Source organism: Eptesicus fuscus, chromosome 4 (assembly GCF_027574615.1).
Source record: "Eptesicus fuscus isolate TK198812 chromosome 4, DD_ASM_mEF_20220401, whole genome shotgun sequence".
NCBI classification, from domain to species: domain Eukaryota; kingdom Metazoa; phylum Chordata; class Mammalia; order Chiroptera; family Vespertilionidae; genus Eptesicus; species Eptesicus fuscus.
The window spans coordinates 42358185-42368713 of NC_072476.1; positions in this window are offsets into that span (position 1 = coordinate 42358185).

Below are 10529 nucleotides of genomic sequence, written 5' to 3' on the forward strand. Positions count from 1 at the left end.
TTGTTAACTTCTTAACTTGGGTTTTATTTTTCAAATGTTTTTCACCTATTAGAAAGAAGGCATGTGGGGTATTACATGATGTTCAGCGCATTGCATGGCATACAGGAGATCAAAACAAACAAAACAGAAACACCAGTTGCATGACCCAGGCTATACCTTCTAGGAATGCACAATGTATTAATTTTGATGGTATCATTAAAGACTGAGGTTTTTCTGTTTTTCATTCTGTCATCTTCAGCATGTTGGTTCATGCTCTGAGGCTTGTCCCTTCTGACCACAAGATGATATAAGATGCTATATCATCCAGTTGAAGAAGAGGAGTAATTTTCTCCCATGGGCCTATTATTATCAGCTAGGAGAAACTTCTGCTGGAAAACCCCTAGTAGGCTGCTTGTCATGTGTCTGGCCAAAATTGCTTCACATGCCCACACATAAACCAGTTATTGTCAAGGGGAGTGGAATGGCAATAACTGGCACCAATCAATATTGCTGGGGCTTGAGGAGGACATCTAACCTCCCTTAAATCACAGGGCTACGCTAGATCTGAACAAGCAGGGTTCTCGAACAAGCAGGGTTCTCTTAGCAAGGAACAAATGAGCTATAGAGAAAGATGACTACAGAGCAAAGTAGCCTAGGTAATCAATAGTGACTGCTACCCAAGTCTATAGAGGAGAAAAACAAGACACACAAACCTAAAAAGTACATGGTTTGGGCCATTTAATATAAGAGCAAATAGCCTCACATACATTATTCATTCTGAGAGATTTATCATGTGGTTGTCTGGAGTGGTTATTAGAACATGGGCTTTCAAATCAAACAGGCCTCATCAATTAGCAGTGACTTAACATTAGAGAAATTAACTTCTCTGCAATTCAGCTTCTTTTATAAGATAGGGATAATATTGTCTACTTCTAAGAGCTATTATGAGGATTAAATCTTATGATGGATATAAATTGCCTAGAACTACAGCCATTTGAGTGTAAATTCCTTTCCCCATTTATTGAACTTAAAATAATTCATAATGATGATCCCAATTCATCAATAAAATGTTAAGTTTTATTCTGTATTTTCTGTTTGAAAGCAGATATTTTAAATGTATTGAAAATATTTTTGTCAAATCAGATTATATTAAGGAATTCTAGGTTCATAAAATAGAAAAATTCAGTTATCCAGATATCCAGAATGGCTCATTAACAATAATAACTGCCAATATTTGAAAACTTACTAGATCTATGTACATTATATACATTTTCTCATTCATTTTTTTTAACTGGGAGTGGGAGGGAGCTGCTAACCTTTTGTATTTCTTGAAGAGTTATAGCTGTCCTCAGTGAAAAGGTCCAGTTAAATGATCTTATCTGTCACTATTTGAATCAGATGACCTCACTCTGTTTTGTAAACGAAGGATTACTTTTTTTTTTTTTACTTAATGCTTCTCCTACTATTACCACAACCCTCTTATTTATTCAATATTGAGTTTTCATATTTAGTTTCATGTTTATTTTACAAAAGTGAAGAAAAGCTTATTTTATCCTGCTTTCTTGAACTAAGGGAAAGCGACTTCTCAGGCAACCTCCTCGTTAAATAAAAATGCAAAATATGTTCAGTTTAGAGCAGATAAGAGTTCCTGAAGGATATTGTCCAAAAAGGAAGAGAAATTCTACTTACTTGCCAGGGTTATCCAACAGGACTGAGTCTCAGTTGCCCGAAGCTACAATCTGCTTTATAAAAGCTAACTTTATTTTTTCCCTTTCTTGTCTCACTTTTCCATTCCTCTGCTGAGATTCATCTCCCAAGTAAACTATCTGCACTCAAATTTTTTATCTCAGAATCTTCTTCTGGGGAAAACTAATGTAAGTTACACCCGACCCACCTACCCGACTGATCCAAAGTACTAAGAAATCGTCTTACAAAAACTAGCTATATACAGGTTCAAAGCACAACATTACATTAACAGTCTAATAGGCTGTATGTAGAATGTAAAATATATACAAATTCAGTAACAGTTTGCTTTCTCATATTTATACTTTAACATTCAATTCTCCCATTTTTATCATAAAATAGAACTTTACTATTAACATTAGGTTTATTTATGAGTTAAATTATAAGCTGTATAGCTAAAGGGAAGAAGGGGGAAAGGGAAGCAAAGCAAAGAAGGAAGGAAATAAAACATAGGAAAACAGAAAAAGTAACTCTATCTATAGGGTGAATATTCTATCTGTAAATGATCTTTATGAATCATGTACATTATCAATGTGTCATTTGACCCACAATTCCATGCTGCCAAGGAGCAAATGTAGGAATAAATAAGCAATGCAGTCCTGATTTTGATCTCAGGCAAAAAGGAGATAATATTTCATTAACTGAGCGATTTGAAAAAAAAAAAAAAAGTTTGATATAGGAAAGGAAGCCTCTTGTTTGCTTGTCATCTCTGGTTCAGTTTTATGAAAAAAAAAGAAATAAAAACAGGAGCATTCTCAGATCAGAATCAGTTTAATAACAATGGTTTTTCACATAAGGAAACATCTCTCAACATTTTAGAGAATAAAGAAAAATGCAAGTCTTTGCTTTAAATCTGCTATAAAGATAACACAAAAACATAATGGAGAAAATGGTAAGCCTAGCATAAGGAAACCTGTATTAAAAATTAGTTATAGTTTAAAAATGAACTGAAAAAATTTTAAAATCATGGGGTAGTCATTCACAAAAGTATTCACAGTAGGACTCTTTACATAAAGTCTATGTACTTCATTGTAGGCACAAAAATGATACTATAAATTAGTGGGAAAGATTCAAACTTCTTAAAGTAGAAATTCCCTTTGATCTTCTGTATTTGTTTGTATAGAAATTTTCTTCATAAAGAGCCTTTTTGGTGAAGGACAGAGAGTACAATTATTTATGAAGGTGTCCTTTAATTCAACCAATGAGTTTAATGGAAAAGGTTTCCTATGACTTGCTTTGTCAGTCTCTGAGGTACCCTTTCTCTTTCAGTTGGAGACATCTTCTCTCTCAAGTCCTTAGCTATGTCTGGGATGCTGAGTAGATCCATCACCTGGAACCAGGATGGTGGCATTTGCCTATTTGACTATAACCTGCCATTTGAACACCTGAAATCCCAAATGAGTCATGTGAAACAAACCTGAGTTTACCATAACCATTAGATTTGGCTGTTGTATTCACTCATTAGAGAAAGCTTTCCAATTTCCACCTGGGTTTTGAAATCAAAAGACATGAATTCAAGTCCTGGTTCTGCTACTATTTTTCGTGAATGAGTAAAGATGGATTGTTCAATGAATGACTCTAGGAATTCTCTCTGGGTTGCCTGGATGAACTAGCTTCAGGGAACTCCTCCCTCTCCCCTTACCAGTGGAAGAGGCTATGTCTCAAACAATGTGTGGCACCACTTATTTTCTTTCTCCTCAATGGGAAGAGTTGCACCCCAAACCAACTTCCCACAGGAGCTAACAACTATTGTTTACAAATAACTGGCCTCTAGCTCAGACCACTTAGTGCCCAAGCCCAGACTTTATGTCCTTTACCTATAAAAAAGAGAGCAACAAGGCATAGGATCCCTCTCTTGAAGCACTGCCCTGTTATGCATCCAGGTGCACACACTTGACCCTACTGAGCTCACCTCGTTTCAAGATGCCCAGAGAATGGGGGACCCTTTTGCCTGTGCTATACACTCAAGGGATTTGCTGATGTTTGCAAAAGCCCTTGGATTTCAGTGTGATATTTAACTTTTTGACCTTTTGTTTCCTTATCTGTGAAAAAAGGAAAAAACAATAATTATCTCATAGGACTATTTTGAAAGTTAAATTTATCTAATCATTCAACCCATGCAGGAAACACTACTGAGTTAGCTCTCATGTGTACACTTTTGCTGCACAGATTAAAAATCTCCTTTGAGCCCTAGCCAGTTTGGCTCAGTGAATAGAACATCAGAAGGGTCCCAGGTTCAGTTCCAATCAAGGGCACAAGCTCGGGTTGTAGGCTCAATCCCCAGTAGGAGGCAGCCGATCAATGATTTGATTCCCTCTCATCAATGATGTTTCTATCTCTCCCTCTCCCTTCCTCTCTGAAATCAATAAAATATATATCTATACTAATAATAGAAGAATATGCAAATTGTCCTGGATGCTGTCACAGTAACAGTAACGACCAAACAGCAGGCTGCATGGGGCGACCAGGCCGGCAGGGGGGTTAGTGAGGGATGACTAAACAACTGAACAGCAGGCTGCATGGGGCGACCAGGCTGGCAGGGTGGGCAGTTGGGGGCGACCAGGCCGGCAGGGGGGCAGTGAGGGGCTGTCAGGCCGGCGGAGGGGGGGGCAGTTGGACATCCCCCGAGGGTCCTGGATTGGAGAGGGTGCAGGCTGGGCTGAGGCCACCCTCCCGCCGCCCCCCCCCCCCCCATGCACAAATTTCATGCACTGGGCTCTAGTATATATATGTGTAAAAGAAAATCACCTTTGAGAGTGACTTTTAAATCACAGATCTGGCTTTACATTGTGATTTTGTTGCTTTGTGCCCCTGTGACCTTTAGTAAAAACTTAACTCTCTGTACTTAAGAAGCGCGTGAGTAAGGGGGGAAAAAGGAGGACCTATGTAATATTTTCAACAATAAAGATTAAAAGAAAAAATAAGAGAGTGTGTGAGTACTAAATAAGATTATGTCTATAACAAGATTGAGTACCTTTGGTACCTAGTACATGCTTAATACATTTTTTATTTGCCTTCCTGATTTTTTCTGGCCTTTCTCCCTTCTTCCTTACTTCCACTGATGCTTGCTTGCTTCTTCTTCCTTCCTGACTTCTCCTTCCTTGTTTCACCTATCCTGACTCTTACCCCCTCCAATTATTTCTCAAACTAATATGAAATGCTTTCCCAAATCCCACAAATTCCTAATATGCTGCATGGAATGCAGAAGTGAATCCTTAATTGACATGGGCATAGAACTGGGTGCACTTTCTGGTCTAGGCTATGGATTTCATCCCATATGTTAAACTATCTAAGGGGATAAAAATCTCAACCTTGAAATTCTTTGAGGAACAAACACTTCCCCAGCTTTGAGGCCCAGACAGCATTTTGGTTTAACACAGCGATTGTCAACCTTTTTCATTTCATGGCACCCATAAACTAATTTCTAAAATTCTGTGGCACACCAAAAAATATATATTTTTTTGCTGATATGACCAAAAGTAAGTATAACTTTTATTCATTTAAACTGGACAGCTATTGTTGTGTTGGCTATAGTCATTTTTTAATTTGACAATCTCAGGAAAAAGAGGTCAGTGCTCCTGAGTAAATAGTCAAATATTTGCATGTTTTTAAAATTCTTGCTGGCACACTGTTTGAAAATTGCTGGTCTAACATGTCATCTGTTGCCAATTCCTCACTTTATCTAAAAATGAAAAGACATATGCTCCTACCCTGGCTCTCCTTTAAAATGTATCTGTGTTTTGAATATAAGTACTATGTAGGGGAATATATGAACTTTGCTAAAAAGCATCCTAGCATCTATCTTTTGCTCTTCAATACTTAAATATATAGGTGAGAGAAAATATTGCAAAAGTAAATGTTAAGCAATTTTTTTTAAAGTTGAAGTTACATAATGAGTATACAGAGTCAAAATCCTTGAACACAGAGAGAGGACAGATTTTTTTCATCTATTTCCCTCAAAGCAACAACCCTTCATGTGAACTCCTATAGTAACCTGCAAGGACCTTGAGCTCAAAAAAACGGTGACTTTCAGTAGCCTATCCTTGACACAGTGAACTTATCTATTAACAAGGAGCCTCAAAATGGCACTAGAATCATCCTAATACTAAAATATGGAAGCAGAAACCATTGTCATAAAATTATGGGATTCTAGAACCACTATGCTCCTCAGAAGCAATCTTCTATAACCTTCTTATTTTATAGCTAAGGAAACTGAGGACCAGACATATTAAGTTGCTAATGAAAGATCTGAAAGCAAGGCAGTGCTAGATAGAGCAAATTCCCTATTTCCTTTCATTTATTTTTCTTAAAGGTAGACTATAAATAATTAGGATAAGTATGGCTATAATAGTGTTATCTATTGATCAATCATCCCACGCTGGGCAGAGCACACTACTCATGCTTCTTCTGTAGACTTAGAACAGTTAAAAGTGGATATCTTTTATTTAGACAGTTGGGGAGATCTAAATAAGTTCTATAGCTTAGATAATAGAATTAAATCTATGTTAATTTCCCTGTTAAAAGTTGTATGTGGTCGTATTAGAAAATATCCCTGTATTGGGGAATTATATACAAGTATTTAGGGGTAATGAGACATTATGTCTGTAGCTTACTTTTAGATGGTTCAAAAAGTGTGAGGAGGGAAGAGAGAGAGAGAGAGAGAGAGAGAGAGAGAGAGAGAGAGAGAGAGAGAGAGAGAGAGGAAAGTGGCTTGAATTAGAATGATAACAAAAAGATGAAAAGAAATGCCCCAGATTAATGATGTATTTTAAAGTAGTCAAAAGATTGATTGATGGTTTAGACATATAGCTAATGCAAAAAAGAATCATGGGACATGTACATATTTTTTTAGTTGGACTAACTGAGTGATTAATTGAGATAGGGAAGACTGGGGTGATGAACATATTTGGTAGAAAGTAGTACCAAAAGCATGCCAAGAATTCTATTTTGTCCATGCCCTACTTCAAATACCAACATTGGAATTATGTAGAGATATCAAGTAGGTGGTTGCTTATAAGAATCTGAAATATTAAAGAGAAGACAGGGATTGAAATACAGATTTGAAATTAATGTAATATTAAGTGGCTTTTTACAAATTTTATTTATTACTATTATTTTTTAATTCTCACTGGAGGATGTTTTCCCATTGGTGATATATATATACATTTCAGAGAGGAAGGGAGAGGAAGAGAGAGATAGAAACATCAATGATGAGAGAAAATCATTGATCGGCTGCCTGCCTTCTGCATGCCCCCTACTGGAGATCAAGCCCGCAACCCAGGCAATGTGCCCTTGACCGAAATTGAACCTGGGACCCTTCAATCCACAGGCCGACGCTCTATTCACTGAGCCAAACCAGCTAGGGCTTTCCATTGATTTTTAGAGAGAGGGAAAGACAGAGAGAAATATTGATGTGAGAGAACACATAAATTAGTTGCCTCCTTCACCAGCCCCTACTAGTGCCCAGGCCGGTGAGGAATCTGCAACCAAGATACATGCCCTTGACCATAATTGAACCCAGGACCCTTAGTTCTGCAGACTGACACTCTGTCCACTGAGCCAAATTGACCAGGATGATGTGCTTTTGATTAAACACACACACACACACACACACACACACACACACACACACACACACACACAGAGATTTGATTGTACCCTAGAAATACCTGGAGGTTACCTGATTTAAGAAGGGGCAGCAAATAAAATGCGCCATCACTATGCTATGTGTAGTTTTTACTACAGCTAGCTCCATGAATGCATTTCAAATTCATTTGATTGTATTGTAGTCTTCCAAGAGGTCTGGAACATGAAGGTGACCATTGGTGCTTCTATATCCGTTTTTAGCTTATTGTTCATGTGACATGACTGGTGGTAAAAGGAATCCTATATAATAAAAGCCTAATATGCTAAGTGTCCGGTTGGCTGGTCAGCCATTCTACCAATCAAAGCATAATATGCTAATGATATGCTAAGGCCACTCAACTGCTTGCTATGATATGCACTGACCACCAGGGGACAGAGAGTCGACCGGTCTACCAGTCGCTATGACGTGCACTGACTACCAGGGGGCAGACGCTCCGACCGGTAGGTTAGCTTGCTGTTGGGGTCCAGCCGATCAGGACTGAGCAAGACGGTCTGGACATGCCCTGGAGCCTTCCCGGCTGGCCAACCTCCCGCATTCCTCCCTGGCCCTGATCATGCACCAATGGGGTCCCTTGGCCTGGCCTGTGCCCTCTTGTAATCTGGGACCCCTTGGGGGATGACAGAGCCGGTTTCAGCCTGATCCCGCAGGCCAGGCTGAGGGACCCCACTGGTGCACGAATTCATGCACCAGACCTCTAGTGGAGAACATATAAACAGAGAAAAGTGATATTTCTCAAAACAAATGTAATTCATTGAAATAGCATATATAAGGGGGTCATCTGTAATATTTTCAACAATAAAGATAAATTAATAAAAGGAAATAGCACGTATATGTGACTTAACAGCAATAGAATTCCAAAATAAATATCCTTTTAATTTTATTATAATTCCTACCTCAAAATTCCTGTAAAGATAAACATATGCAGCCTTGTTACTGACATAACCCTTCAAATAGTTTAAAATAGAACAACATTCGGATTCCATGCCAAACCAGATGGAACTGTCAGAGTAGGCAGTTAGTTATTAACAAAAGAGAAAGGAGGCAGACATCTGGTTATGCCTGATTAAGTCAAGAAATAAAGTTTCATAGTCACCCTGGGGAGTAACCAGCATCATTTTGGACAACATCCCCTCTAGTCAATAAGGCAGGAAAGACAGCCTTACAGCTTACTCCAAGGGGTAACAGGCTTGGGGGCGGGGACGGTGTCACAAAATGGCAAGGGGAAATTCCTTTCACTAAGTGCATGCATAGTAGAAGCCAAGATGAAGCAGAGGGATTCTTTTTACTAAGTGCATATACAGTAGGAGCCAAATAATGAAACAAAACTATGAAGCATGCACAGAAGCCAAAATGGTGACCATAAAGGGGGAAGAGACTATCCTGGGAAAATCTGGGAAAAGGATCCGATTGGAGAATGGCACAAGACCTCGGGAAAGCTAGGAAAGAGATTAAATGAGGGTGAGAGGAGGGCACAAACAGAAGCCTGGGAAAAGCCAGGAACCCAGTTCACACATCCTCCTTGGGGCACATCTGTGCCCTTCTTTCTCTTGGGCAGGTACTTTTTGCCTTATTTTCTCCTCAACTCTAAGGGTCCCTGCAAGACTTGCAACCTGAGGTGCAGCAGTAGTGGCAGAGCACTCCTCTTTTGCCTCTGTAACACTCTTTTCTTGAGTCCCTGCAGCCAGTACCATAAAGCCGCCCACTCTCTGTCCCTCCAAGAGTGTACTCTCTCTCTTTGTTCTAACAAATCTGCCACTATCGTTTAAATCTCTTCTTACATGAGTGTCCCTGAAATTCTTTTCCCAAGACACTGTGGAAGAACTGCAGCCTCTGGTACCAGAAATATAACAAAGCCCTGGTGTTATTTCTAAAATTATAACGCGTGTATATAGCACTTTACAATTTATAAAGTCTTTTTACCAACATTATTCCATTTTGTTCTTCCCCACAGCCTTGCAAGGTAAATAATATACATATTATTATCTCTATTTGATGAATAAGGAAAAATGACAGCCTCTGGAAATGAGGTAGCTTGTTTAAATTAAAATGACTATTTTAAGTGACAAGGCTATGCTTAAAAGCTAGATCTTCTAACTCCGGGGCTAGTTCTCTTCCTCTGATACCATAAAGCTTCTTCCTTTTGTTTTTTTACAACATGGTTAAGTAGATATTTATTGTTTCCCCAATTTCATATTGTACAAAACTGAGTTTACTTACAGTAAAATGAATGCCTTGATATTATTAAATTATAAAATTACGTATATATTAGAAAGAGCTAAGATCAGAATTTATATTTCCTGAGTTGCTGTTTCCACTGATGATTCAGCTAGAGATGTTTATTACTGTAAGTCACTGTTTTTGCTACATAAGTACCTTGAGCCAAAACCTCTGAGCAAAATATGCCTGACATAAATTCTCTTATGGTTATAATTCAATTTCTTACCATATTTACTGCATTTTTTTAAAGTTTCCAAAGAGATAATGTTTGTATTATATAAGAAACATGCATGTTTTTAAACACCTTTTGCAGAAGGAAGTTTAAAATTGCTGAAGCAGATGTGACTATTGCCAAAAAAAAAATGAGGAAGTTAAACAAAACTAAATATAAAAATGTTAGAATATCAGATGTTAGAATGCTTGAGTGGATGCATTGTGGCAGTCACACTTGGGAAATCTTACATTTTACATTTTGGAGACATGTTTTACACAAAGCCCCTATTTAGTGAAAATGCTGTTATATGGGTATATGATGGATGATTTATTTTTATTTTAGAAGAGGCATGAGTGCAGTTTAAGACTAGCCCAAAGAATCACACTGTACTAGATGTTTATAGACATTGATGAAATTTCTCATGACCTATATCCGTCATTAATACTGATAGTTATACTTAAAAATAAGTGAGTTCTATATGTATCATTATTCTCTTTTTACCAGAAGAAAATAGGTTCAGGGAAATTAAGATAAGTTTCCTAGTACCACACAATTAATAAATGGTGAAGAATTAGTGATTATTTAGCTTATTTATATCTCTCAATGAAACAAATAACATATTTTGAGAAATCAAGTCAATTATAATAACTATTAAAAATGTTTTTTTATCATGGTTTCCCCAGGCCAGAGGTCTGGCTGGGCCTATGCTCTTGCTGGAACTCATGCTAA